This window comes from Hemicordylus capensis, chromosome 1 (assembly GCF_027244095.1).
Source record: "Hemicordylus capensis ecotype Gifberg chromosome 1, rHemCap1.1.pri, whole genome shotgun sequence".
Taxonomy (NCBI): domain Eukaryota; kingdom Metazoa; phylum Chordata; class Lepidosauria; order Squamata; family Cordylidae; genus Hemicordylus; species Hemicordylus capensis.
Window position 1 is genome coordinate 304,440,007 of NC_069657.1, and position 24,729 is coordinate 304,464,735.

Consider the following 24,729-nt stretch of genomic DNA (forward strand, 5'->3'; position numbering starts at 1 on the left):
CTATTTTATTAATGTTGTGAGCAGCTTCAAGCAGGAGGGGCAGGATATAAATATTTTAAATAAATAAATAAATAAATAAAATTCCAGCAACACCTGAAAATGGAAACCACCTGGATCAGGAGACTGATATTTTATTTAATGTGTTATATGGACTTCTATATCACGCTGGGTGTTATAAGATGGTTTTTCTTATTTTGACCTGTCCTGGAAATAAAGCTGTTACAGCTCTTGAAAGCAACTCAGTAACATATCTGTCAGTTTTCAAAAACCTGAACTTGCTCACTGAACCTAGATGTGGAATCTTTTGCAGCTAATAAAAAGTATGTATAACTGATGTACAATATAAATCCTTTCATGCCAATGCAGGGTTAGAATTCATTGTTCTCAGTCTTCATCGGACCATAATTCTACAATTTCTTGAAGTGTAATCAATAAATGCTATTTAATTCTAACAGGCTAGCTTCCCTCACAAAGCTCCTTTAATGTTCTTGCTTAATCTAATGAATTGCTGTATAGCCAAATAATAATAAGGCAATGGTTCCTGGAAGAGTTATTTTGTCTAGGTGGAAGGCCATACCCTCTATTCATGTCAGACCCAAAGTACTCCAGGCTTGTAAATTCTCTCAGCCATGTCATGCTGCAGGAAATAAATAATTTAGCAAGTAGCTCCATCTGCATGCAAGCAATGACCTAACAGTGTGGGAGAGATTATTAGACCTGTTCATACAACCATCAAAATCAAGGTAGGAGGCATTATACCCTGGTTTGCATGATTGTGTGAACTCACTAAAATACCTCCAACTCAGGTTGCTCAAAGCAAGGTAGCTCAGCTTTTGTACCCCGCTCTTAACCAAGACAGGAGAAGAGGATAGCCCTCCTATCTTCCTTTTCTTGGTTGTGTAGATCCACTTACCTTTCTAATGCAACTACTGGGACTTAACAGGCCTGGAAACAATAGAGAGCTGAGGCTACAAGTTCTTCCTTCACGGATGTGCAAGTCTACAAAATACACTCTATTATTCTGACTCTGGAGCTGCTTAAGCATGGCTGGGTCCACCTCCTGCACCTTTGTAGCTAATCAGAGAGCAGCTGCTGACTTATGAGGCTCTCCAATCTACTGGTAGCACAAAGCATGCTGGGAAAGCTTGCTAAGCCTTTGGAGGTCTTTTCATGCTTGCAGTTCCTGGTTTCAGCAATGGAGGCTGAGCCTGGCTTAATCATGTGTTTCCTAGGTTTGCTGACTGAAACAGAGGTTCTGTTTGTGTGCTGCTAGTGGGGTAGGAACTCTCTAACCCCCCAACCCACCCCAAAATGATCATGTGGACAGGGCTACTGGGTCACAGTGACAACATTCAGAACCAGGTTAGTCCCTTGCACAAACCACAGCAGAGTCCTATGGCATGTTAAAGACTCGCACATTTATTATAGAGTAAGCTTTTATGGACTAGAGCCCACTTCATCAGGTGTGTGAAGTGTGTATGTGTGTGTACACACACACACACGGCTACAAAGGGGGAAAGCGGAGGTAGTGATGTGATAAGGGAGTAATAAGTCACTTATCACTCAGGCTAACTTAACTCACAGGGTTGTTGTGAGGATAAACATAAACATGTACACTACTCTGGGCTCCTTGGAGTGATTGATTACTAATATTCCCAACTAGCCAAATTTTAGCGATGGGGTTATTGAGTGCTGACCAGCTGCTTGCCCACTGTCCAGAAAATGAAGCACATGTTCCAGAAATCATGTTAACAGTTTGAGTTACATTTAGGATAGATTAGAAGAGCTAATATTAAAAAAGGCTAAACATATTAAAGAATTCCATAGGCATCTCAGAACTCCTGCCGAATCAGTCTGCAAATCAGTCTCAACAACACAAAGGATAGAATCCAAAACAGGAGACCTGATTTAAAATAATAATAATTTTGTTTTTAAACTATAGCTAATGCCCAAAGCTAGGGGGAAAGTTCAAAAATGAGATGGAAATTTCGAAAAGTGGAAAAGTTGCCCATCGTCCTCTCGCCCTCCTCCTCAGGGCGGTGCCGCCTCCTCCCTCCACCTCGCCGTCCTCCCCCTTGAGGAGGTGGGGCTTCGCCCACCACCCATCCTCCTCCTGCCGTCCTCTCGCCCTTGTCATAAATCTGTCAGGCTAGCCAGACGGAGTGTAAAACAAGCAGGCAGAAGTATAACAGCAAAGTCTTACAGAAAGAAATTCTCCAAACCAGGGCCAGTCTGAGTCAATCCAATAAATCCAACAGAGTCCAAAGCGAAAACCACAGGCAAGGTCAACACAATCCAGGGTCCAAACACGGTCAAGACAATACACGGACACAGCTGATTAGCTCACAGAAAATTGACGTTGCTAGCAGCAGGGTAGCTGTGGTACAGTCATCTTAAATAGGCTGACTCCAGGTGTTGTTAATCAAGAGTTCCTGAATCAGCAGCTTTGCCTGTTGTTCTACGCATGCGGCTTCTTAACTCTTGCTGTCTCTTGGACTGATGCCTCTCCACAGCTGAGACTGGTCGCGCCTCCTCCACAAGAGCTACCTCACCCGGCTCTAGCTCATGTTCGGCTTCCCATGTGTTGGACCAACTCTCCTTTGCAACTTCTGGTCCTTGCCCTCCCTCCTCTGCTGTCAGCTCTGTTCCCTCCTCCAACTTCTCCTCAGAGTCTTCCAGCATGCCCATGACAGCTCTCCTCCTCAGGGCGGCACCGCTGCCTGCTTCCACCTCACCATCCTCCTCCTCAGGGCAACGGGGCTTCACCCACCACATGTCCTCTTCCCACCGCCCATTCTCTTCCTCCAACCGGTTCCTGGCGCACACCGCCCCAACCGGCTCCTGGCGCGTGTTCCTCCCTCCCACCCTTACACGTGGCGCCCCCTCTGGGCCCGCCATTGGTCGTGGCTACAGGGGGGGCGGAGCTTGCCACATCCCTACACATCCCCTCTACAGGAATTAATTATATAGATAATAATAAAGAGCAAACTCTGATCAGGAAAAAAACAACTGTCTGTATTATTGTGGTTTTTCCCATTAGAAAACAGGCTATCTATGGTATCTAATTTGCCTAATTGACCTGCACCCATCTAAACTCATCTATCTGACCTATAGCCAGCTGAATTTCCCTTTTCTTGCAAAGAGCTTTTCCTGCATAAAGCTAGCAAAGCAATTTTTGAAATAATTTGTCAGCAGTAGGCCTGTATAAACAGACTTAAACCAAAGTCTTCATATATGGATTCTTGATTAAAAGCATAGCAACCCACTTTTGTTATATGTGGCCCCAACCCCACACATTCAGCCAATGTGTGGGAAAGAAGAAGCAGGCCAGTTGACCATGTCCCCACAGTGTCATGGTGGCTAGTCACACAACCCTCCAGTGCCCATACATGCCGCATTCATCTGCCTGGGTGAGTGCTGAATGTGCAGAGAAAGTCTCTGCACACTTAGTGCTGGCCTTTGCAGCCAAGCGCTGAACTTGCAGACATCACAGGGGCATGGATAGCCAGCACATCAGCCTGGGGGGTTATGGTTAGCCAATGCACTTCCATCCCTCCTCACACATTGGCTCTCCATACAGATAACTTGTCTGCATAGGGCTACAGTGGTGTATTCAGTGCACGGTAAATTTAAAGAAGGCCATGTCTGAGTCTAAGTAATGGTCAAGAATAAAATAGTGGGTCAACAAGTGACAAATCATAAAGGGGCTGATGCTGACAGACTAGTGTATTTCTCTCACAGATGTTCTTTTCTTAAATATAGTCTGAATAAAAAGTTGGGGGGGAGGAACCTGGTTGCTTAAGAAGTCTGCCACCTCTGCTAAAGGCAGGAGTGTAGTTGTACTTTTAATTATAACAAATTAAAATACATGAAATTTAGATTTATATCCCTAACTTAGAGTGACTGGGTGCTCCTGAACACACCAGTGGCTGACATCCAGACTAACAAAGCACAGATGCTTCTGAAAAGTTCAGTGAACTCAGATCTACAGCTGGCTCAGCAGTGGGGGGCAAATGACCCAGCCATGCAGGGCCCATTGCACATGTGCGGTGGCCTCCAAAATGGCCACCATGATGGGGGCAAGATCTGGAAAGGGCCAAAGATTGCCCAAACCAGGTGCATTTATCCATAAGGAAGGCTGGGGGGGGGAGTGGGGGACATACACACACACCCCCCCCCGCAGCCTCAGAGAAGCCCCCTGGAGGGGGTAAGTACAAAAAAATAGCATAAAAATATATTTTTAAAAAAATATTCTCAATTCAGTCCAATGTCGAGCCAAACCAGGAGGGTTCAGCTCAACATAGAGCCATCAAACCAAACCGGTTCGACTTCAAACAAGTTCAGAATCGAACATGTTCACACATCTCTAGTGACAAAGAGGGCTTCTATGGGAAAGGAAGGTTGTTGAAATTCCTTCCTCCTACACACACTAGTACCACTGCAGCATTAGTCTGGAACTCTTCAGAAGCACTGATTCTACACCAGTGCTTCTCTCACTGCACTGGTGCTTCATTAGTTAGGATGTCAGCACTACTTCTCATCCTAATTCCCTTTTGTACAATGAGAATAAGGATTTTTTCCTTCACTTAATTACTGTAAGAAGAACTGTTCATAGTAAGAGAGTTGTCAAATGAATAAATAATAATACTAACAATAATAATCACATATGAATAAGCTATAAATAGAAACAAATTCTAGTTATTGTCATGCAAATAACAACATCTATATATGGTGGCTCACACACACACCCCGCCGCCCACTGCCCAGCAACCAAGCACTGAGAGTAACATGCTAAATAGTGACACAACACACAACTTATTCTTATGATGCAAGTTCAGAGTATGCATGATAAATCAAACAATACAGTATATAATTACAGACTTAATCATCCTGTAAAAATTGCCTCATACGTTTTAGCATTTTAACCACCCATCATTAAGCAATAGCTGGCAAGACAAGATCAGACACAGAGAAAACAAGTTTCCAAATTATTATATTTCTGCCTTGTGGAAAATCTGCTTAATATTTAATCCTAAAATCATTTACTTGGAAGTAAGTCCATTTATTTCAGTGGAATTTGTTTCCATGTGAATGTGCTTAGGAGGATTGCCAGTTCCCCATATGACATTTTGCTGCCTGAAGCACAGCACTAAACACCTCCCCTTTCCCTTCTTCCTATTAAAATCACACCCCAGTTTTTTCCTTCTGTCAAATTTCTTTTCCATCCTATTAGGAATTGAAAGAAGAAGATGAAGAAAAGCAGCACGGTGCCATTTCTCTTTCCTTTTTCTGTCGGCCATATATCACAATGGTGTTGGGTTGGTGCCCCTGTGAAATGGCTCACAATCTGCTAAAGAAGCTTTCATCACCCTGCTATATGCTAGGGCCAGCACTGAAAATCACTACTTTTATAACAAAAAATATTAGTCTGAGAGCACACCTTATAAGAAAGGGTGGGGGGCGGCATATATCTACAGCCATGCTGTGGCCTTCTCTAGGACAGTTTGACATTTAAAGGTGTTACTCTAGTCTAATCACATGGCAATCAACAACTGGATTCTTGTGATTATGATGTGAGGAATATAGACTAAGGGAACATCCTGTATTTTTCCAAGTATAACATTTGTGTCCCCACCCCCCAGGTTTTCCCTTTTCCTGATAGTCCACACAAACAAACCTTAGAAATTATTTATACACATGTAATGATTATTTCTATTATATACATACAACTATAACTAAACTTAAGAGTGTGTGTGTGTGTGTATGGAATAGTGTTTTCCTCCCCTGTTTATCCCACCTCCCTTTTCTTTCCTGTCCTCTGTTGTCTCCCTTGTGCAATGGGCCAGTTAAGATGATACATCCAACTGGTCCACCATATGGTGTGGGACATGAGTATGTACATCCCACTCTCCCTTCCAGCATGCCATCTACATAACATAATTGCCTGGAGGTGGTTTGTCCAAACCACCCCTCAGATGCGATTTAAATACTACTTTAATGTAACAGCTAGATCATGTGCATGGACAGTTAAGAGAAACTGCTCGCTGCCACCATGCCATGATGAAGCTTTGGGACAGCGTGCTGGGAGATGGAGCAGGACATATGCACTCCCAGACCTCATCGTTTGGGCTGGTCAGACCTATCATCTGAACTAACCCAAGAGCTAGATTGTAAAAAAAAAAAAACACCCTGCGCCATGGTAAGGAACTTGTCCTTTGTAAGGCTCCACACACATGAATGTCACTATATAAATAAATAATATTAACATACTTACATATATTATAAAAGACAGCTGCATTCTCCAAACATAGACACATTTCTGTCTGCCCATGGACATCCTCCCTCCCTTCAAATTTAGGATTACAATTCAGTATAGAAGTTTATGGAGCTAGGGTCATGTCCACATGCCAAGCTCCTGTTGGCCATGTGTACCTGGTGTGCAGAGCCTTCACATGTACCAGAGCCTCCACATGTCTATGCAATCTCTATCTTGCAAAAATATCATGTACTAGTAAATCCAGCTTGCATTCTGAAGGCATGCTGTTCCCTGCCACTGGACATTCCCTTTTGGTTGAAGTGTGAAGAGCCAGTGGACCTCTAAAAGGTCAACACGCTCCCCCAACCCTATGTGTGACTTGGCTCAGTCTGTGTGATAATGCTGCCCTACATTATGAGGCAAACTCATTTATGAGGGAATGTATGAGGTACAAACTATTATGAGTTTTGTCTATGTAGTTAGTATGAAAATATCTTAACCTTTTTGGACTTTACTTCATGTCTGACATTTGAAATCTAATTTACATGAGCATGCTATCTTTGTGACTTATTTGAGTCGATTTTATGTTTATTTTTAGATTTAACTCACCACCAGAATATGGCACAAAGGACTGTTAGTCCTGCCTTTTCTGCTTGAAATCTTCATAAGACCTTCATGAATAAGGCTCTGCCCATTTGATCACTCACACCAGTGTTCTGAAGGTAGTATACACCAAGGCCTGGTAATGGTACATTGTTTGCAGAGGCATAACTAGGGAAAATGGCGCCCGGGGCAAGCACTGAAATGGCGCCCCCCCTGCACCCCCCCCCACCGCCCCCCCAACATACTACATTATACTTAGGTTTTTCCTCACAAGCGCCCGCCGCCAAGCCAGGCCACTGACTGGCCGCCAGGCGCCAGCAAAGCAATGGGGGGGGGCGCAGGCGGCGTGGAAGGGACCGCTCGTGGGGAAGGGGGCACCGACGCGCTCCCTTGACTGCTGCAGCGCTGCTGCACTGAGCAGAAAACATTTGTATTAACAAAAATTTTTTTAAAAAAATTTATAAATTTGGTCATGGCGGCGCCCCCCCACGTGACCAGAAAAGATGGCACCTGGGGCACGTGCCCCCCCTGCCCCCCCCTAGTTACGCCTCTGATTGTTTGGACAGCATACCTTCCAACATTTCACTGATGAAAATAGGAAATGCCTGTGAATGTTTAGGGGGCATGGCCAAGTAAACTGGGAGATGTGGTGTACAATTCTGACTACAAGTATGCCACAAATCGAAAGCACACCACCTATGGAGAAGCAGTTAAGAACATGCATGGAAAGCACATCATTTCAGATTATCAAGGCAAATGAACCAGGCCCATACCCGTCAACACTTCAAAGATGAAAACAGGGATATGATTGTAACATCCAATTCTCATACCAAGGATTTACATGCATGTGCACTAGAGACGTGGTGCATCCATTTAATTTCTAGAGATTCTGGGTAGGGAGCTGTATCTTGAAGAATAAGAACTCTAGCAACTCACACGTCAAAAATAATTGAACATGGCACCCCAAGAGGCAAACATTGGGACAAAAATGTAGGGACAGATTCCAGAAAACAAGGAGTGTCCCTGGTAAATAGGAGCAGTTGATGTCCATGGGATAGGCAACAAAATGTTGATCAATTTAAAAGAAGGCCCTTATATATGCATACTATTTGTAAATCCACTTCTGTTGAATACAGGTGACCCTCGTTATTTATGGGGGTTCCATTCTTGCCTATAGATGGAAATACAGAAACTGCAAATAATGAAACTTTACCCTTAAGGTAATCCAGGGGTCCTTAAGCTTTAAAAAAGGGCCAAAAAGGCAGAAATAAAGGGAATAAAGCACAGTAGTATGCTCTCCAGGCCTCCAGTGCTCCAGAAAGCCCCCCCCCCAAAAAAACCTGGAAAATCTTCCAGATTTTTGTGAAATTTTGCCAAAAACCTCAGGGCTAATTTTTTTTAAAGAGTCACAAAATGGCTCCATGCTGCATAATGGCAGCCACAAATGACATCGGAAGTCATTTCCAGCCACCCAGGAACTGTAGATAACCGGATTTTGCCTATTTTTAAAACCATGACTAAAGAAACTGGGTAACTGTGGGACCAACCACAGATATGCAAAAAGGCAATCCATGAGACTGTGGATAACGAGGGCATTATTGTGATTATCACTTTTATTTATTATTTATTTATTATTAAGTACTTTGTTTAATTATTAATATATTATTCTTTAGTATTGTGATATTGTTTAATAATGTTTATCATTATTGTTTAATATTTAAACAAAAATAATAAATCATATAATTATATTACTTTTTCTCTGGTCATTTTTCTGCATGAGGCAGCTCAAGGCTCCAGCAGGTGACTGATAAACAGTGTTTTATCTTGAGGACTATTAGAGTGGCCCAGCTAAGTTATACTGATACAACTGGCTAACATAATACACAGTTTTTATAGAGGTTTAGTGGCAAATAGGGAAGAACTGCAAAACAGTTAGTGATATTTTCAACATTTATGCCAGCGGAGCTTGATTATCAAGCTACCAGACTGCAGTCCTGCAAAGGCTGTAATTCAACAAATCTGTAGAAATCTCATTTCAGTTAATGAGACTCACTCACACACACACACACACAATTGCAGCCAGAGCAAATTAAGCTATTGTTGCTGCTGAGGTCCTACAAACCAGTTAGTAAAAATGAGTATACGATTCATGGATAGGGTGGGGTTCAATCATTCATTTTATTTATACCGTAGAAAGTCGGGAAGTGGGTTCTTCCTTTTTAAAAAATAACTCTACCGCGGCAATTTAGAAATTATTAAAGTTTACCAGCTAAGTGGACCTACCAAAAAAACTCAATAATTATTACTCTGATGTAACCATTCTTACTAAGAGACTGTAACTGGATTCATTAGAATTCCTGCCCCATTTACTATAGGGATTATTGCTGACATGTTTAGCAAGCTTTTTGAGAGAGAGAAAATATTTTTGCTAGGACAAAAAAAACCCCTAATAGCTGAAGACTTCTGTTTTCCCATTCAAACCATTACTGACCTACTTCTGCTGTACTCTCTTGAGCAAAACTTATGAAAAAAATGTGCAGTGTCAGTAACACAGTGAGAATTTTCTAAATTAAAGGTACTGATTGTATCTAAGCCATACAAAAATAGAAGGAGTTCAGAGGTGAGTGACAAAAGTGCTTGTAGGCATGGGAAGACATCCTGGTGAAGAAAGACTGTTATGTTCAGAAAGGAGAGGCAGAATGCTGTGCAACAGTCAGAATCTATCTATATATAAAAGATTTAGGTGGTTCGTGGCAAATGGTGTGTGGCAAGCCCCGCCCACACAATGCTTTACCAACTGGAGGTAACAGATCAGGAGCACCGTGGTGATTTGGCAGTGGGAATTCCATATGCAGATAAGGAAGAGGACCCTGTGATGGCTAAGGTCAGTTGGAATGGAACTGTTATTGGTGGGAAGATTGCAGAGGAGAGAAGAATCTATATATACTAGCTTAACCCATGGAGAGCATCTGCACGGTAGTACTAGATTGCTCCCCTCATCCCCTGCCACAGCCCCCCTCTCCTCAGAGATCTCTCCACCCTCACCTGAGCCACACTAGTGCTCCTCCTCCATCTGGTTGCTTCCATGCCCCTCACCCCCCTTGGTCACTCCTCCATCCCTTTACTCAATCCCCCTCACCCCTCTTGGTCACGGCTGCAGTGTTGCTGGCATTTATCAGCCAAGCTGCAGCCCCCTATTCCCAGAGACCTCCGCACCCTCACCTGAGCCCCATGTTTCTGCTCCTCCCCACAGGAGCAGCGGCAGCAGTGGTTGACTGGGCCCTTCCTCACTGCTGCCACCACCACCATGGCCACTCGTTCAGCTCAGGCCGCTGACAGGCCTAGGCCCGTCCCTTGCCTGCCTGCCTGCCTCCGCCAATGGCCTCAGTAGCCCCAAACAGAAGGACTGGGCCCTTCCTTGCTGCCAATAGGCGCTGCCACATCCGCTCATTCCCCTCAGGCCACTGACAGGCTCAGGCCTGTCACTCACCCTTCCTTCTTTTGCTCTTCTCCTCCCTTATTTATTTATCAAATTTATACCTCGCCCAAACCTGTGTCTCTGGGCAACCAACAACAATTAAAACACATATAAAAGTTAAAACAAATCAACATAAAACACATATAAAGTTAAAATACAATAATTTTAAAACCATATAATTAAACAGTATTTTTAATTAAAAACCTGAGAAAGCTTGGGTAAAAAAAAAAAAGTGTTTTCAATTTTTTAAAAAAAGAAAGCCAGAGATGGGGAGGATCGTATCTCAGCAGGGAGCGCATTCCACAATCTCGGGGCAGCAGCCGAGAAGGCCCGTCTCTGTGTGACCACCAAAGGAGTTGGCGGTAACTGGAGACAGACCTCCTCAGACTACCTCAATGGGTGGTGGGGATCATAGGGAAGAAGACACTCTCTTAAATACCCAGGACCGAAGCCATTTAGGGCTTTATAAGTTATAACTAGCACTTTGTATTTTGCCCTATCAGCAGCCAGTGTAATTCCATCAGAAAAGGAGTAACATGGTCTCTCCGAGATGACCCGGAGACCAACCTAGCTGCCACATTCTGAACCAACTGAAGTTTCCGGACTACGTACAAAGGCAGCCCCATGTAGAGCGCATTACAAAAGTCAAGTCTGGAGGTTACCAACAAAAGTACCACTGTTTTGAGGTCATTGATCTTGAGAAACGGGTGTAGCTGGCATATCAGCCAAAGCTGATAGAAAGCACCCCTGGCCACTGCCTCAACCTGAGAAACCAAGGAGAGGTGTGGATCCAGGAGTACTCCCAGACTGAGGACCTGTTCCTTCTGGGGAAGTGTGACCCAATCCAGAACAGGTAAATCAAAATCATCTCTGGAGTTCTGACCCCGCACAATAAATACTTCTGTCTTATCTGGATTCAGCTTCAGTTTATTCTCCCTCATCCAGCCCATTACTGCTTCGAGGCAGGCATTTATGGAGGATATGCCAGCTCCTGAAGAAGTTGACACGGAGAAGTAGATCTGGGTGTCATCAGTGTACTGATAACACCCAGCTCCAAATCCCCTGATGATCTCTCCCAGCGGTTTCATGTAGATGTTTAAAAGCATTGGAGAGAGTATGGAACCTTGAGGGACACCATACTTAAGCTTAGATTTTGAAGAGCAACAATCTCCAATCGACACCATCTGGAACCTGTCCAAGAGGTAGGAGCCGAACCACTGTAAAACAGTGCCTCCCACTCCCAACCCCCTCAGATGTTCCAGAAGGATACCATGGTCGATAGTATCGAAAGCCGCTGAGAGGTCCAAAAGGACCAACAGAGTCACACTTCCTCTGTCAATTGCTAATTGGAGATCATCCATCAGGCCGACCAAGGCAGTCTTCACCCCATAGCCCGCCCAAAAACCGGTTTGAAATGGGTCTAGATAATCAGTTTCCTCCAAGATCGCCTGGAGCTGAGAGGCCACCACCCTCTCAATTACCTTGCCCAGCCACGGGAGGTTGGAGACAGGCCTATAATTGCTCAACTCTGAGGGACCTAATGCAGGCTTCTTTAGAAAACGTCTGATAATTGCCTCCTTTAGACAAGGAGGCATCCTGCCCCCCACTCAGATAAGCATTTATGATTTCTACTAGGCTGCCTACAAAAGCCTCCCTGCTAGATAGAATAAACCATGTTGGACAATGGTCAAGAGAGCAAGTGGTAGGCTTCACCGATCCAAGCAGCTTGTCCACATCATCAGGAATCACAAACTGAAATTGATCTAGTCGAATCGCATAAGAGTTGTTGGACACCTCCAGTTCAGACATCAAATTAATTGTGGAGTCTCCATCTAGGTCGGCCCTAATCCAAGAGATTTTGTCTGCGAAAAATTCATTAAACACATCACAGTGGGTGACTGATGCTTCCAAATTCTGGTTCAAGGGAGAGGGGGCAGATACAAGCCCCCTCACCAACCTGAACAACTCCGCCGGACGTGAACTCGCAGAAGCAATACGGGCAGAAAAGAATTGCTTCTCTGCTGTACGTATTGCCTGAGCATAGATCTTTAAATGTGCTCTATGTTGTAATCTGTCAGATTCGAGTTGAGTCTTTCTCCACTTGCACTACAGTCGCCTACCTTGCCGCTTCAGCCCCCGTAGATCTTCCGTATACCAAGGGGCCAAATTTGAAGCAGGTCGGAGAGAACGCTTAGGAGCAATCGTGTCTACTGCCCTGGTGAGCAAGTTGTTCCAATTCTCAACCAGGGCGTCAACAGGATCACTGGCAAAACCAACATTAAATCCTTCCAAGTCTTCTTGGAATCCTACTGGATCCAATAACCTCTTCGGGCGGACCATTCAAATAGGCCCCTCGCGTCTGTGGAGGTGGGAAGTGGTTGTAATCCCAACCTTAACCAGATGGTGGTCTGTCCATGACAATAGGGAAATCACAGGAGTCCCCACCCATGGAACACCACCCTGATCAGAGTAAAAGACCAGATCAAGCATGTGACCTGCAATGTGCGTTGATCCAGAGACCACTTGGGATAGGCCCATAGTTGTCATGGCCACTATGAACTCTTGAGCTGCCTCGGACAAATTGGTCCCAAAATGAACACTGAAGTCCCCCAGCACTAAAAGTCTGGGAGACTCCAACGCGAGTTCTGCGACCAAGTCCGTGAGCTCAGTAAGGGACTCAGTTGGGCAGCAGGGCGATCGGTACACCAACAGAAGTCCCAATCTATCCCTGGTCCTCAAACTTAAGTACACACATTCAATATGGTCCGATACCCTAACCAGGACCCTGGTAAGGGAAATGTCATCCTTATGGACTACAGCCACTCCACCTCCCCACCCACGTCCCCTCACCTGCTCCTCTACAGAATATCCTGGAGGGAGAAGCTGGGACCAAACTGGACCACTAGCTTCCCCCATCCAAGTCTCAGTAATACATACGAGGTCGGCCCCTTCATCCATAATCAAATCTCGGATGGGTTTATTTTGGACCAACCCGGCATTTCAGAGGAGCAATGTGAGGCTACGCGGGTTGTTGGCAATGCTCCCCGAGGTCAAAGAGCTGGCAGGACAGCTGGAAGGGGAGACAGCTATTAAATTTCTGACTACCCTTCCCCTGGAACAGCCTGCTGACCTGCTGTTACTTCTTCTATTCCCCACCACCACCGGAATAGCTGCCCCACATTCAATGGAGGCACCCCGTCTCCCCATCCCCAGGCAGACCCAAACACATTACCTAATCTCAGTAACAAAGCTGACACACTTACTGCTGCAACTCCTCAAACAGCCAAGCTGAATAGAGTGCAGCCCAACCCTCAGCCCTACACCGAAGGCCAGCACCAAAGGCCGGCCCCCTTTGGTGGCTGGCTTCGGCAGCCACCTGCAGGCTGGCCGCACTACCGGCTGTGCTGCCTACTGCAGCCCTTCCCTTAAATAGCCCCCCAGAGTCGTTCCTCTCACAAAAGACCCTAGATAGAGCTGATGTGATCAGTTAGTGCCTGCAGGTGGTAAGCATTGGCACTTGAGGGAAGGAAGGATCCCAGTTAGGCAGCAGGACTGTGCGGGGCTGAGTTGGTCCATCCAGCAGACGAAGGATGAGGAGGGGCAACTCCACGGCTTCCAGCTGTCCAACAAAGGAGGTTTGATAGTAAAAAGCCACAGCTCACCTCCTCCTTTCTCTTTTCTCTATTTCTCCCTTTCTCTCTCCTCCACTCGCTCTTCCTCCCTGTCTTTCTTCCCCTCCCTTCTTTTTCCTTTCTCTCCCTCTTCCTTTATGAGTTAACAGAACTTGTTCATCTTGTTTCCTCATCTAATTCTCACAACGGCAGTCTCCTTCTCCTGCAGGGGCTCTTTCCTCCCTCACGACCCCTCTCTTTGCAGACCCCTGCCCATTATCCTTTATATATATAGATCCCTCTCCTCTACAATCAAGAACATCTTCCGACCAGTAACAGTTGCATTCCATCTGACTTTAACCATCACAGGCTTCTCCTCCCTAACTGTATATGGAATCTCCACTGCCCAATCACCATGGTGCTTCTGCTCGCGAACTCTGGCAAGAGCTGCCACATATAGGATTATCCATGGGTATGCCTTAGAGAATTATATAGAGAGAGATAAAAGGATAGTGGGCAGGTGTATGCAAAGAGATGGTTTGTGAGAGATAAAAAAGCCCCTTCAGGAGAAGGAGGCTGCCACTATGTGAATTAGATGAGGAAACAAGATGAACAAGGTCTGTTAATTCAGGAAGGAAGAGAGAGAGGGAGAGGAATAAAGAAGGGAGTGGAAGAAAGACAGAGGGGAAGAATGAGTGGAGGAGAGAGAAAAAAAGAAGGGATGGGAAGAGAGAAAGAAGGAAGGGCGAGGGACGGAACTGGACCTCTCAGCGGCCTGAGGGGAATGAGTGGCTATGGCGGCAGCGGCAGCAGCGAGGAAGGGCCTGGTGAACTGCTGCTGTTACTTCTACAGGGAGGAGCAGGAGCAGGGCTCGGGTGAGTAGGTCTCTGGGGTTAGGGGATTGCGGCTTCGCCAATCAGCACTGGCAATACTGCAGCCCCGACCAAGAGGGGTGAGGGGAATGGAATAATGAGATGAAGGAGCAACCAAGAGGGGGAAGGAGATGAGCGTGATGGAAGCAATGGGATAGAGGAGGAGCAGGAGTGCAGGTCAGGTGAGGGTGGAGAGAAATCTGGGGTGAGGGGAGCAATCAAGTACTAGCACACAGATCTTATATGTATAGTTATTGTGAACCGTGCAGATAAGTGAGCTGGAAGTCAATATATTTATCTATGTGTAGAGTTAGGAAATGAATGTAATTTAATGTTAAAGTTATTGTAAAATCTAATAAAAATTTAGAAAGCAAAAAAAAAAGTAATAGCACGCAGATGCTCTGTGTGGGTTAAACTCGTGAATTAATGGTAAGCTAGTGAATTAATTGGAAATTGGTTAAGCTAGTGAATTAATTGGAAAGGTAAAAATTAAGATTTGCCTATTGAGCTTTCAGTCTAATGTATTTCTTCCTTTTCTTTCCCACTTTTTCCTGGAGTTCCTCAGGGATCTTTCTTCCATCATCTTCTCTTTCCTCTTTGTCGTCTTCCTTTTGGTCCTATGGCTAACTATTGTTCAACTTTCATTTTTGCTTCTGTGGCTCTACTTTTCTTCTGAGCTATCTTTGTCTTCCTTAATTCCTGTTTGTCTTGATGATCTTTTTTATTAGATACTTCTTATTAACTTAAGCTTATCTTATCCAAAAGCAAGCTTTTGGACTGTCATTTATAATAGAGGTGTAAAATAAATTGTTTTCACTTAGTTATTACATTTATTTGCATTATTAAAATTGCATTTGTTTAATTATTCATTAATTAAAATTATTCATTTATTTTTGTTATACTCAGTTGTTTTTTGTTTTCCATTATTTCCCCATTGCTGTCAATGGGAGATGCAGCTACTCTTCTGATGCCTGTAACTCCTGTGCTTTATATTCAATTGGCATGAACCTTTCAGATATTTTATTACCCCTCCCACAAAACAGATCTGTCAGTTTGCAGACAGATAAGAAAACGGTCCCCATTTTATATTAGGAGTCATTTCGTTGTGCTTTTGCCATTTTAGATTTTAAGCCTGTCGGTATAATGATGCTAGGTAAATCTGATGCTAGGTAGTGATGCTAGGTAATGACAAAGGTTCAACAAATATGAGAATGCTGTGATTCAAATTTTGCTCTGAGACTAGGCTGATTTGCAGTGATTTTTAGAGTTCAATAGTCAGTGCACTAAAGAGAAGTGAAGGCTGCCTTGTTATTAAAGTGTGCTGAGGAACAAACTGCTCCAACTGTCTCACTAGAAAATTATTAACACTCTTTTGCTTTTATAAATTACTCTTTCAGTGTGATGGACAGCTGTCAGACTGAGCTGCAGCAGTAGAAATAGCAACTTGCACCACTACAACTGAAGCACAATCCCATGCCTGGAGCAAGACACTTATGTTCCCATGAAGCAACAGGAATGTTAATTGCTTACGGTTAAAGTATATTAAATCCTGATGCATTTGTCAGTGGGCAGTTACCCTGAAACAAAGGTTTCAGAAGATGTGAACTGCTCTAGGCATCTTAAGATGTTAGCATTCCAAGAAGAAGTAGGGCAGCAGCAGACGGATGGTACAGGTGTGGCAACTTGTGATAGGAGTATGGTATTGCCATGGACATGTTATGGCAATCAAATTATTATTACCTTGCTTTGTAGGCTCTCATCTTCCCATGTTTCTTTCTCCCTTTCATATGATACTTTATTTATTAAATGATGCATTATTGGGGAGTGGGGGGGGGGGAGAGAGAGCAAGAGAGCTCCAACTGAAAGTTGGTGGAGTGCTGAGAGAAGACTGCCAGTTAAAGAAGTGGACTCTTCAATGAACTTGTCTTGTGTTCTGTGGAAGATGCTGAGGGATGATTCTCAGGAAGGACTTGTTTTGATCTGTCAGGACCTGGAAGTGATCTATCCATAGCTTTCTTTCAGAAGCTGCCAGTGAGAAGCTGACACTGAGTGTTAGCGGGTATAGCCAGAGATGCTGTAAGGCAGCGGTTCTTAACCTTGGGTCCCCAGATGCTGTGGGAGTACAGCTCCCATCATCCCCAACAGCAATGGCCAAAGACTGGAGATGGTTGGAACTGTGTCCAACAACATCTAGGAGGCCAAGGTTGAGAACCTATGCTGTAAGGTCTTCTTGTAGTCTCGTGTGCCACTGATCCTGGAATGTGACTGGTCTGGAACAGCAAGTGGAGATAATCTCACTTCTTCTGGCTGAGCAGGCTCTGTCTGGCAACTTCTGTGAGGAAGCTGTGCTTGGCTCACTTCCAGATAGTGAAGGGCCAAAACACGGTATCCCTGGGAATCTCCCCTCAGCATCATCCACAGAACAGAGAGACTAGGCCTTCAGGGAGTCCACTTTTTGACTGGCTCTCAGGGGTGCCTGACAGTCTCCGTACTAGCAGCTTTCTCTGGACTGACATTCCAAAGAGTTATATAAGTTTAATAAAACTTGGCTGTGATTCATTAAAATTTGCATTTCAAGGTAGAAGATACATCTTTTTCTTTTTCTTCTTCATTTAGGGAAAATATGCTTTTAGCTTATCCCACCAACTTAATTTGAGTGAAGTTGTCAAATTTGAGTGGAGCTAAAAGCCTTTCGAGAGACTTGCTGTCACATTATTTTTGACTGAAGATAAAAGTTGAATGCATTCTGGGCAGGTAATGGAATCCAGGAAATCTGGAAGTTTTCTGTTACCTCTTCACATGCACCAGCCATTCATCTTAGAAATAATATTTGCCTAACACAAGCAGGAATTCCAAGTTCTGATGTTGTTTTCCTGGCCAATACTATTCATGCACATTATGGAGTAGAATCAGAAACAGCAAGTTACATAGACTTCTGAGAATGTACCATGTTTAATGACAGAGAGTAATTTCATTATCATATCTGGATTTTTAGTGATAATTTCATTATCATATCTGGATAACTAGATTTTATGACTTGTGCATGTGAAGTGCCAGGATTGAAGCCAATCCCGATGTTAGGTTTTAACTTATATAAGATAACAATGGGATTTTACTATTAACCTGGAGAAATGGTTTTGCATGTAATAACCTGGGTAACCACACACATAAATATAATATGGCATTTTCTTTATGTTATGAAATGTGAAAAACACAATATGTGGAATGTGAAAAACACAATAAAATATGGTACAAGTAGCAGTAGGAGAGAGGGCATGCCCTCAGCTCTTGCCTGTGGACTTCTCAGAGGCATCTGGTGGGCCAGTGTATGAAATAGGATGCTGGACTAGATGGGCCTTGGGCCTGATCTAGCAGCCCTGTTCTTATGTGCATTCTCACTCTGGAATATGGAATATGTCTCTGCCTGAATAAAAATTACACTCTGGGCTGACAATGACCAACCCACTTCCCCACTGAAGTCTGACTTGGTTTACAAATATATTAGATATGAGATATGAAGCTTGTCTCAATCTGTGTTACAGTTTAGACTTTTCTAGTGTTTCAGATATCTTCACAAAAGATGTTTTCAGCTGGCATTCCATCTGGCAGCATTCAGAAAATGCACAGATACATGCTGGGGCAAAACGCCCCTCAAGTGGACCTTTACCCTAGATAGTTTTTGCTCCACTGAGGTCTTTGTCTTTGAATTATTCTGAAGGAATAGTTGGTGGCATCATGCTTCTTCTTATGCAACTCTCTCTCTCTCTCTCTCTCTCTCTCTCTCTCTCTGTGCTATTTTTGCAGCCAAGAGATTATATTTTCATATTAAATTGACACTGAGATAGTTCTAAAATATAGCAATATATTGGTATTTATCACGTTATTTACATCTAGATAATCTAGTAAGCTCTGTTTCTCATTGATGCAGGACAACCCTCTTATTAAACAGTTCTCAAGCTCTTAATAATGCTCTGTTAGACAATTTTGGATTTTGTTGCATGTGAGTTTGTTTAGTTGTAATCCCACTGCTCTTCTGAATTGTCATTACCATTTATGTGTGGTCTGTTCCCCAGAAGTCTCTCTCTGTCTGTCTAAATAGCCCATGGTATACTATGAGGCTAAATCAGGCCTAGAAAATCATTATTATTAACTAAGCTGTTATGGTTCTGTTCTATGAATCTCTGAATTAGCACATATTGAGGTCGTGCACATGACCTCTTTTCTTAGAGCCAGGGAGAAGGCAGGATTGCTCCTGCCCTCCCCCACACAATTGCGGCTGTCGCCCCACTCGCCACGCTGTGCTCACAGATGAGTGCTGCTGCGGTGAGCAGCACAGCAACAGAGAGGCTGTGGGAAGGATGCCTGGCCTGCAGAAAGCCCACAATGCACCACGCTGCTTGCACAGTGCATTGAAGTCATTCTAGAGGCTGGGGCACTCCTTGACAGTATCTGGCCACCTGGCAGGGTAGTTCACAGTATCAAATGGAGTTGCAGAAACAAGATACGGCTCGGACACCGTTCTTCGTTATCGGGCTTGGCTGCAAGCTGTCGACACAGAGGTTGACAAACATTGAATAGAAAGCTGGTGACGTAATTTATAGTACAAGCCCAGAGCTCCCAGCTGGCAGGAATTCAAGGCTTATCAGCCCTCTGCAAGAGGCATTTACTCCTCCTGATAGTTTCAAGCTGAGTTCTCCGCCTTGTGATCCGCCTCTGTTGTGGAGTCAGTGGAGGTTGCTTGCATAGCTCCTCTTCTGATTGGTCCGTCACGGTTTCTGCTGTCTCAGGTTGTTGTGCCTGCTCTGAATCATCTGCCTCAGCCGTTTCTTGGAAACTGACAGCCGGGCTCTGCCCCTCAGACACCCCGGCATCGGCTGAAAAGTTGACAGCTTCCCCTTCCTCCTCGCTGTCTGAGATTGAGGGTGTGACAGACCCGGTCTCTGTGGTAGCTCAGGCTTCCAGCAGCCTGAACAGGGCTGCAGGCAGTCTGTGCTTCCACACGACTGGGGACTGAAGTAAGAGGGCATGCACGGGCCCTTACCTCAGTAAAAGCCCAAGGGAAATTTCCGGGCTACCCAGTGGGGTAGCATCAGGATCAGCCTCAATCCTGGTGCTTCACATGCGCAAGTCATAAAAACATAAGTACAGCCTTGCTCAATTAGGCCCAAGGGCTATCTAGTCCAGCATCCTATTTCACACAATGGCCCACCAGATGCCTCTGAGAAGCCCACAGACAAGAGGTGAGGGCATACCCTCTCTCTTGCTATTGCTCCTCGACAGGGCTGCTCGTGTGAACAGCCATATTGATTAATTGATTGATTGATTTGCAAAATTTGATATACCGCCCACTCCGAAGACTCTGGGTGGTATAGTGAATAATATTGTGTAGTGAATAATGAAAAATTCTATTTTAAAAAACCAAAAAGCCACATTGCTCACTTAGCATAATCATTTTAAGCTTATGCACAAATGATCTCCATAACCAGTTAGCCATCTTTTTTTTTTAAAGAAAAGAATGGAACTTAAAGAGAAATTGCTTGATTTAGTGAAAACATGACTGTCTTTGCAAAGTTGACCTATGCAGACTTTCCAGATAACATATTCCTATCACATCTTATCTCTTACAACGCTGACTTCTGCATGATATGTTCATACTATTCTGTGTGCAGCAACTACTGGCCCCAAATAGGGACAAATATTCCTGTCCATTAAACACACAACTGCATGCAATAGATTCAGTGAGTCCCAAATGAGCATTGTGATGTGGATACACATCTGCATGACTGTGCTTCTGCGGACTTCTGAAGAAAAAATCCAGATATGATAATATTATTATCATGATTCATATTTTATTCATTATTTTTAAATAATAATAAATTTAAATAAATTTTATTAATTATTTTATATGTATGAAGATGTGTCCTATTATGTCAAAATTTCAGAACTGGGTCACATTTCAATCAGGATTAAGTACTTTATTTCAGCCAGAAACATATACTGGATTCTACCTTTTATTCTAGGATAGCTGTAGTTGCGCTTGTAATCCTGCACAAATGAGTGTATTTAATGCACATGTGCCAATGTGGCTAAGAATGTCTTATAAATCAGCTGTCTTTTTCTTCTACTTATCTCAGTGCGGAAAATGAGGTTGGAACTTAATCAGCACCGTCATGTAGGATAGGTTAATTGGATCCCTATTACAGCTTCACTGAGTAACATCTAATTGAGGAAGCAACTAACTAAAGTTGTGTAAAGGAAGTACATTTATGATAATTTATTAATAATTATAATAATAATTGTTGTTGTTTACACAGACAGGTGTTATTGACTGGTTTGTTTTATCCAGACATCGAGTCCTTCCCAGGGACCTGGGGTGGCTGAATTTTATTATTGCTGTTATTATTATAGATATCATTGCGGAATATAGGCTATTATTACTGTTTACTGTTTGTTTGTTTATTTCGGCCCAAGGCCAGCATATATAGGCTATTATTATTATTTATTCAAAGATGAACTACCTATTCTCCTGAAAGATATAGCCATTATTGCACTTACTTCCCATTAGCTCTCTTGCTGTACTTATTACACCTCCTATCTAATATGCTAATTTTGTTACTAAGCCTGTGAGGATAATTATACTTACAAAGAAGTAAGTCCCATTAAACACAGTGGGACCTATTTCTAAATCAACATGTTTGAAATTGGGCTTAAAGAGTGTTTGTGCTTTGTTCAGGCTACAAGTTAAAACAACACAGAAATAAACCAATGCCTTATTTAGTTTCTCCCTTGTGTGATAAACTGATGGCCTTTATTGTTATAAAGTTGTATCAGAATTAGTTTAGGGATGGTTCTTGACCTCTTCCATTGGCACTGCTCCACTGTACTGCCTTCATGATCTATACCATCATACTAAGAGCCTGTGACTCACCTCCATAACAATGAGCCCTTTCTTAGTAATGTTCAGAATGTAAGTTGACATGAAAAAGGGGTCTTTTTTAGGTTTCTTCACCACCAACCTTCAGACCAAAGGAACCAAGAGACAAACCCCAAAGATGCTAAAGAAAAATGTTTTCTGTATTTGCAGAAGTAATTCAAAGTAAAGGAAATAAGAATATTGAGGGGTTGAATCACAGCCACACTTATTAAAACCTTAAGAACAGTACTATTGAAAAGGGACATTGCTGCCCTGAGACTCTAGAATTCACTCCATGCTGACATGAGAGCCTCCCCATCTCTGACAACTTTTAAAAAATCCTTAAAGACTTACATTTTCACCCAAGCTTTTAAATGTAATTGTGGCCTTAAATTGTTGTAAGGTTTTTATTTTTGTGTTCTAACTTTTTACATTGTTGTGAACAACCCAGAGACAGACATTTGGGGTGGCATACAAATTTGATAAACAAACAAACAATTGTCAGTGAAGTCTCCCCCACAGTGACATTTTCCTAATGGGAACATTGTATAGTGCAAACAAATACTTGGTGGGGTTCCCCACCCCCCTCATAATCCTGTGGCAATGAAAGATATGTTGACAAATGTTTTACAGCATGTGATAGTATCAATGCAATCTATGCCATAGGCAGTCCTTGTAAAAAGTTATAGAGAGAGACAGTCAAATCGAGATCAAAACCATTGTTTGATATGTTGGCTTGTTCTAACTCTAGTTAGATAACAAACCACAATTCTTTGAGTCACTGGAGTTCATTCAGAGGTTTGCCTTACTCGAGTACACCATCCAAAGCAGGAACAGAAGTTACGCCCCGCCTCCACTGCCTATGATTAATCCCCCTCACTCCTTCTGTGGTGCTCATGCTTAGATGCTTACAGCCTTCTGAAGTGGTGAAGGCTGTAAGCATGATGACAGGTGCTCCTCCAATCTCTCGTGCTTATTGAAACTCAGCAGTGGTGGAGCGGCTGACATTCTGAATATTACTACGGCTACTACAAATACTACTCTTCAACTAAAGTTATCTAAGTGGTTTACATAGAAAAAATAAATAAATAAGATGGTCCCTTGTCCCCAAAAGGCTCACAATCTAAAAAGAAATATAAGGCAGTTACCAGCAACAGCCACTGAAGGGATGCTATGCTGGGGTTGGATAGGGCCAGTTGCTCTCCGCCTGCTAAATATAAGAGAATCATCATTTTAAAAGGTGTCTCTTTGCTCAGTTAGCTGGGTATGCTTCTGCATTATTATGTGTTTGGAGCAGAACTGAGACCAGTTCAAAAGGGAAAGTGAGCATGGAACAGCAAAAAGTGGAGGGAGGGGGGAGAAGGCACAAGTATAGTTCTTAGCTTTCCAAGCATTTATTCATTCATTTATTTTCACATATACATTCCACTCTTCCTCCAAGGAGCCCAGAAACATAGTTAAGTTTCTTCTCACAACAACCCTGTGAGGTAGGTTAGGCTTTCCCATCTCCCTGCCAGTGTTCTTCCTAAACAGTGTTTAGGAAGAGAGCTGGTCTTGTGGTAGCAAGCATGACTTGTCCCCTTAAGCTAAGCAGGATCTGCCCCCTGGTTGCTTATGAAAGGGAGACTAGAAGTGTGAACACTGTAAGATATTCCCCTTTAGGGGATGGAGCCGTTCTGGGAAGAGCAACTAGGCTCCAGGTTCCTTCTCTGGCATCTCCAAGATAGGGCTGAGAGAGATTCCTGCCTGCAGCCTTGGAGAAGCCACTGCCAATCTGTGTAGACAATACTGAGCGAGATGGACCTATGGTCTGACTCAGTATATGGCAGCTTCCTATGTTCCTACTCATTAGCACAAAATCTATTTCATCCAGACTAGAGCCAGATTAAAAAAAACACACACCACAGATATTTTATCTCCATAAGATGCTATCACATCTGCATAATGCTTCTGGTGGTTTATTGATTGATTGATTGATTGGATTTATATACTGCCCTTCCAAAATGGCTCAGGGCAGTTTACAACAGGATAAAAACAATTAAAACCAGTTAACAATTAAAATCAAACTATAAAAACAGAATAAAACCAATTTAAAAACATTAAAACAACTAAAACCCCTGGAAAACCAGGGGAACCATTTAAAACCATTTAAAACAGTTTACAGTAGTTTTAAAACCCTGGAAGGCCAGGCCAAACAGATAGGATTTAAGGGGTCTCCTGAAAGACAGTAATGGACTGAAATTACAGATTTCTGCCAGGAGTGCATTCCACAGCCTAGGAGCAGCTACAAGAAGGCCCACCTGTGAGTCGCCACGAGACAAACCAGTGGTAACTGGAGATGGACCTCCTCAGATGACCTTAACGTGTGGTGGGGATCATGCAGAAGAAGGTGCTCTCTAAGATAACTCGGACCTAAGCCACTCAGGGCTTTAAAATATGCACTCAATATAAGTCAACTGTCTCACAAGGGCCGTGGTAAGGGAAATTGTATTCTTATGGACCACAGCCACTCCACCCACCCACACCACCCACTTCCCCTAGCCTGCTCCATGACAGAGTAACCTGGTGGGAGAAGTTGAGCCCACACTGGACCACTCGCCACCCCCAACCAGTTCTCAGTTATACATGCCAGGTCAGCAACCCCATCCACGATCAAATTGTAGACAATTTTGGTCTTATTCTGAACTGACCTGGCATTGAGGAGCAAGGCCAGATTCTGTGGGTCGTTGGAGCTGCTCCCCAAGGCCTGAGAGTTGACAAAGCAGTTGGAAATGGAAACAGTTACTAAATTACTGATTTCCCTTCCCCTGTAACGGCCACCTGCTTTGCCAGCGCCAATCCTTCTATTCCCCACCACTACAGTAATAGCTGCCCCAGAACTGCTGGGTGCACCCCCAGCACCATCCCACTCAAACACATACCTGCAAAAAGACCTGGCACAACCCAAACCCCAGCCCTCAGCCCCATCCTCGAAGGCCCAGCCCCTAACCCTTTT

At 43.6% G+C, this 24,729-nt stretch overlaps 1 protein-coding gene across 9 annotated transcripts in view; it reads right to left on the reverse strand.

Moving 5' to 3' along the window:
* COL9A1 (collagen type IX alpha 1 chain) overlaps nt 1-24,729 on the reverse strand; it is a 205,032-nt gene that overhangs the window by 158,682 nt on the left and 21,621 nt on the right. The window contains exon 1 of one of the 9 annotated variants that reach the window (XM_053286755.1): nt 914-1,048. The exons of the other annotated variants lie outside the window; for them this stretch is intronic. The gene's annotated coding sequence lies outside the window, so the exon portion shown is untranslated. Of the gene's footprint in view, nt 1-913; nt 1,049-24,729 lie in introns of those variants that run through there. 9 annotated transcript variants of the gene reach the window in all.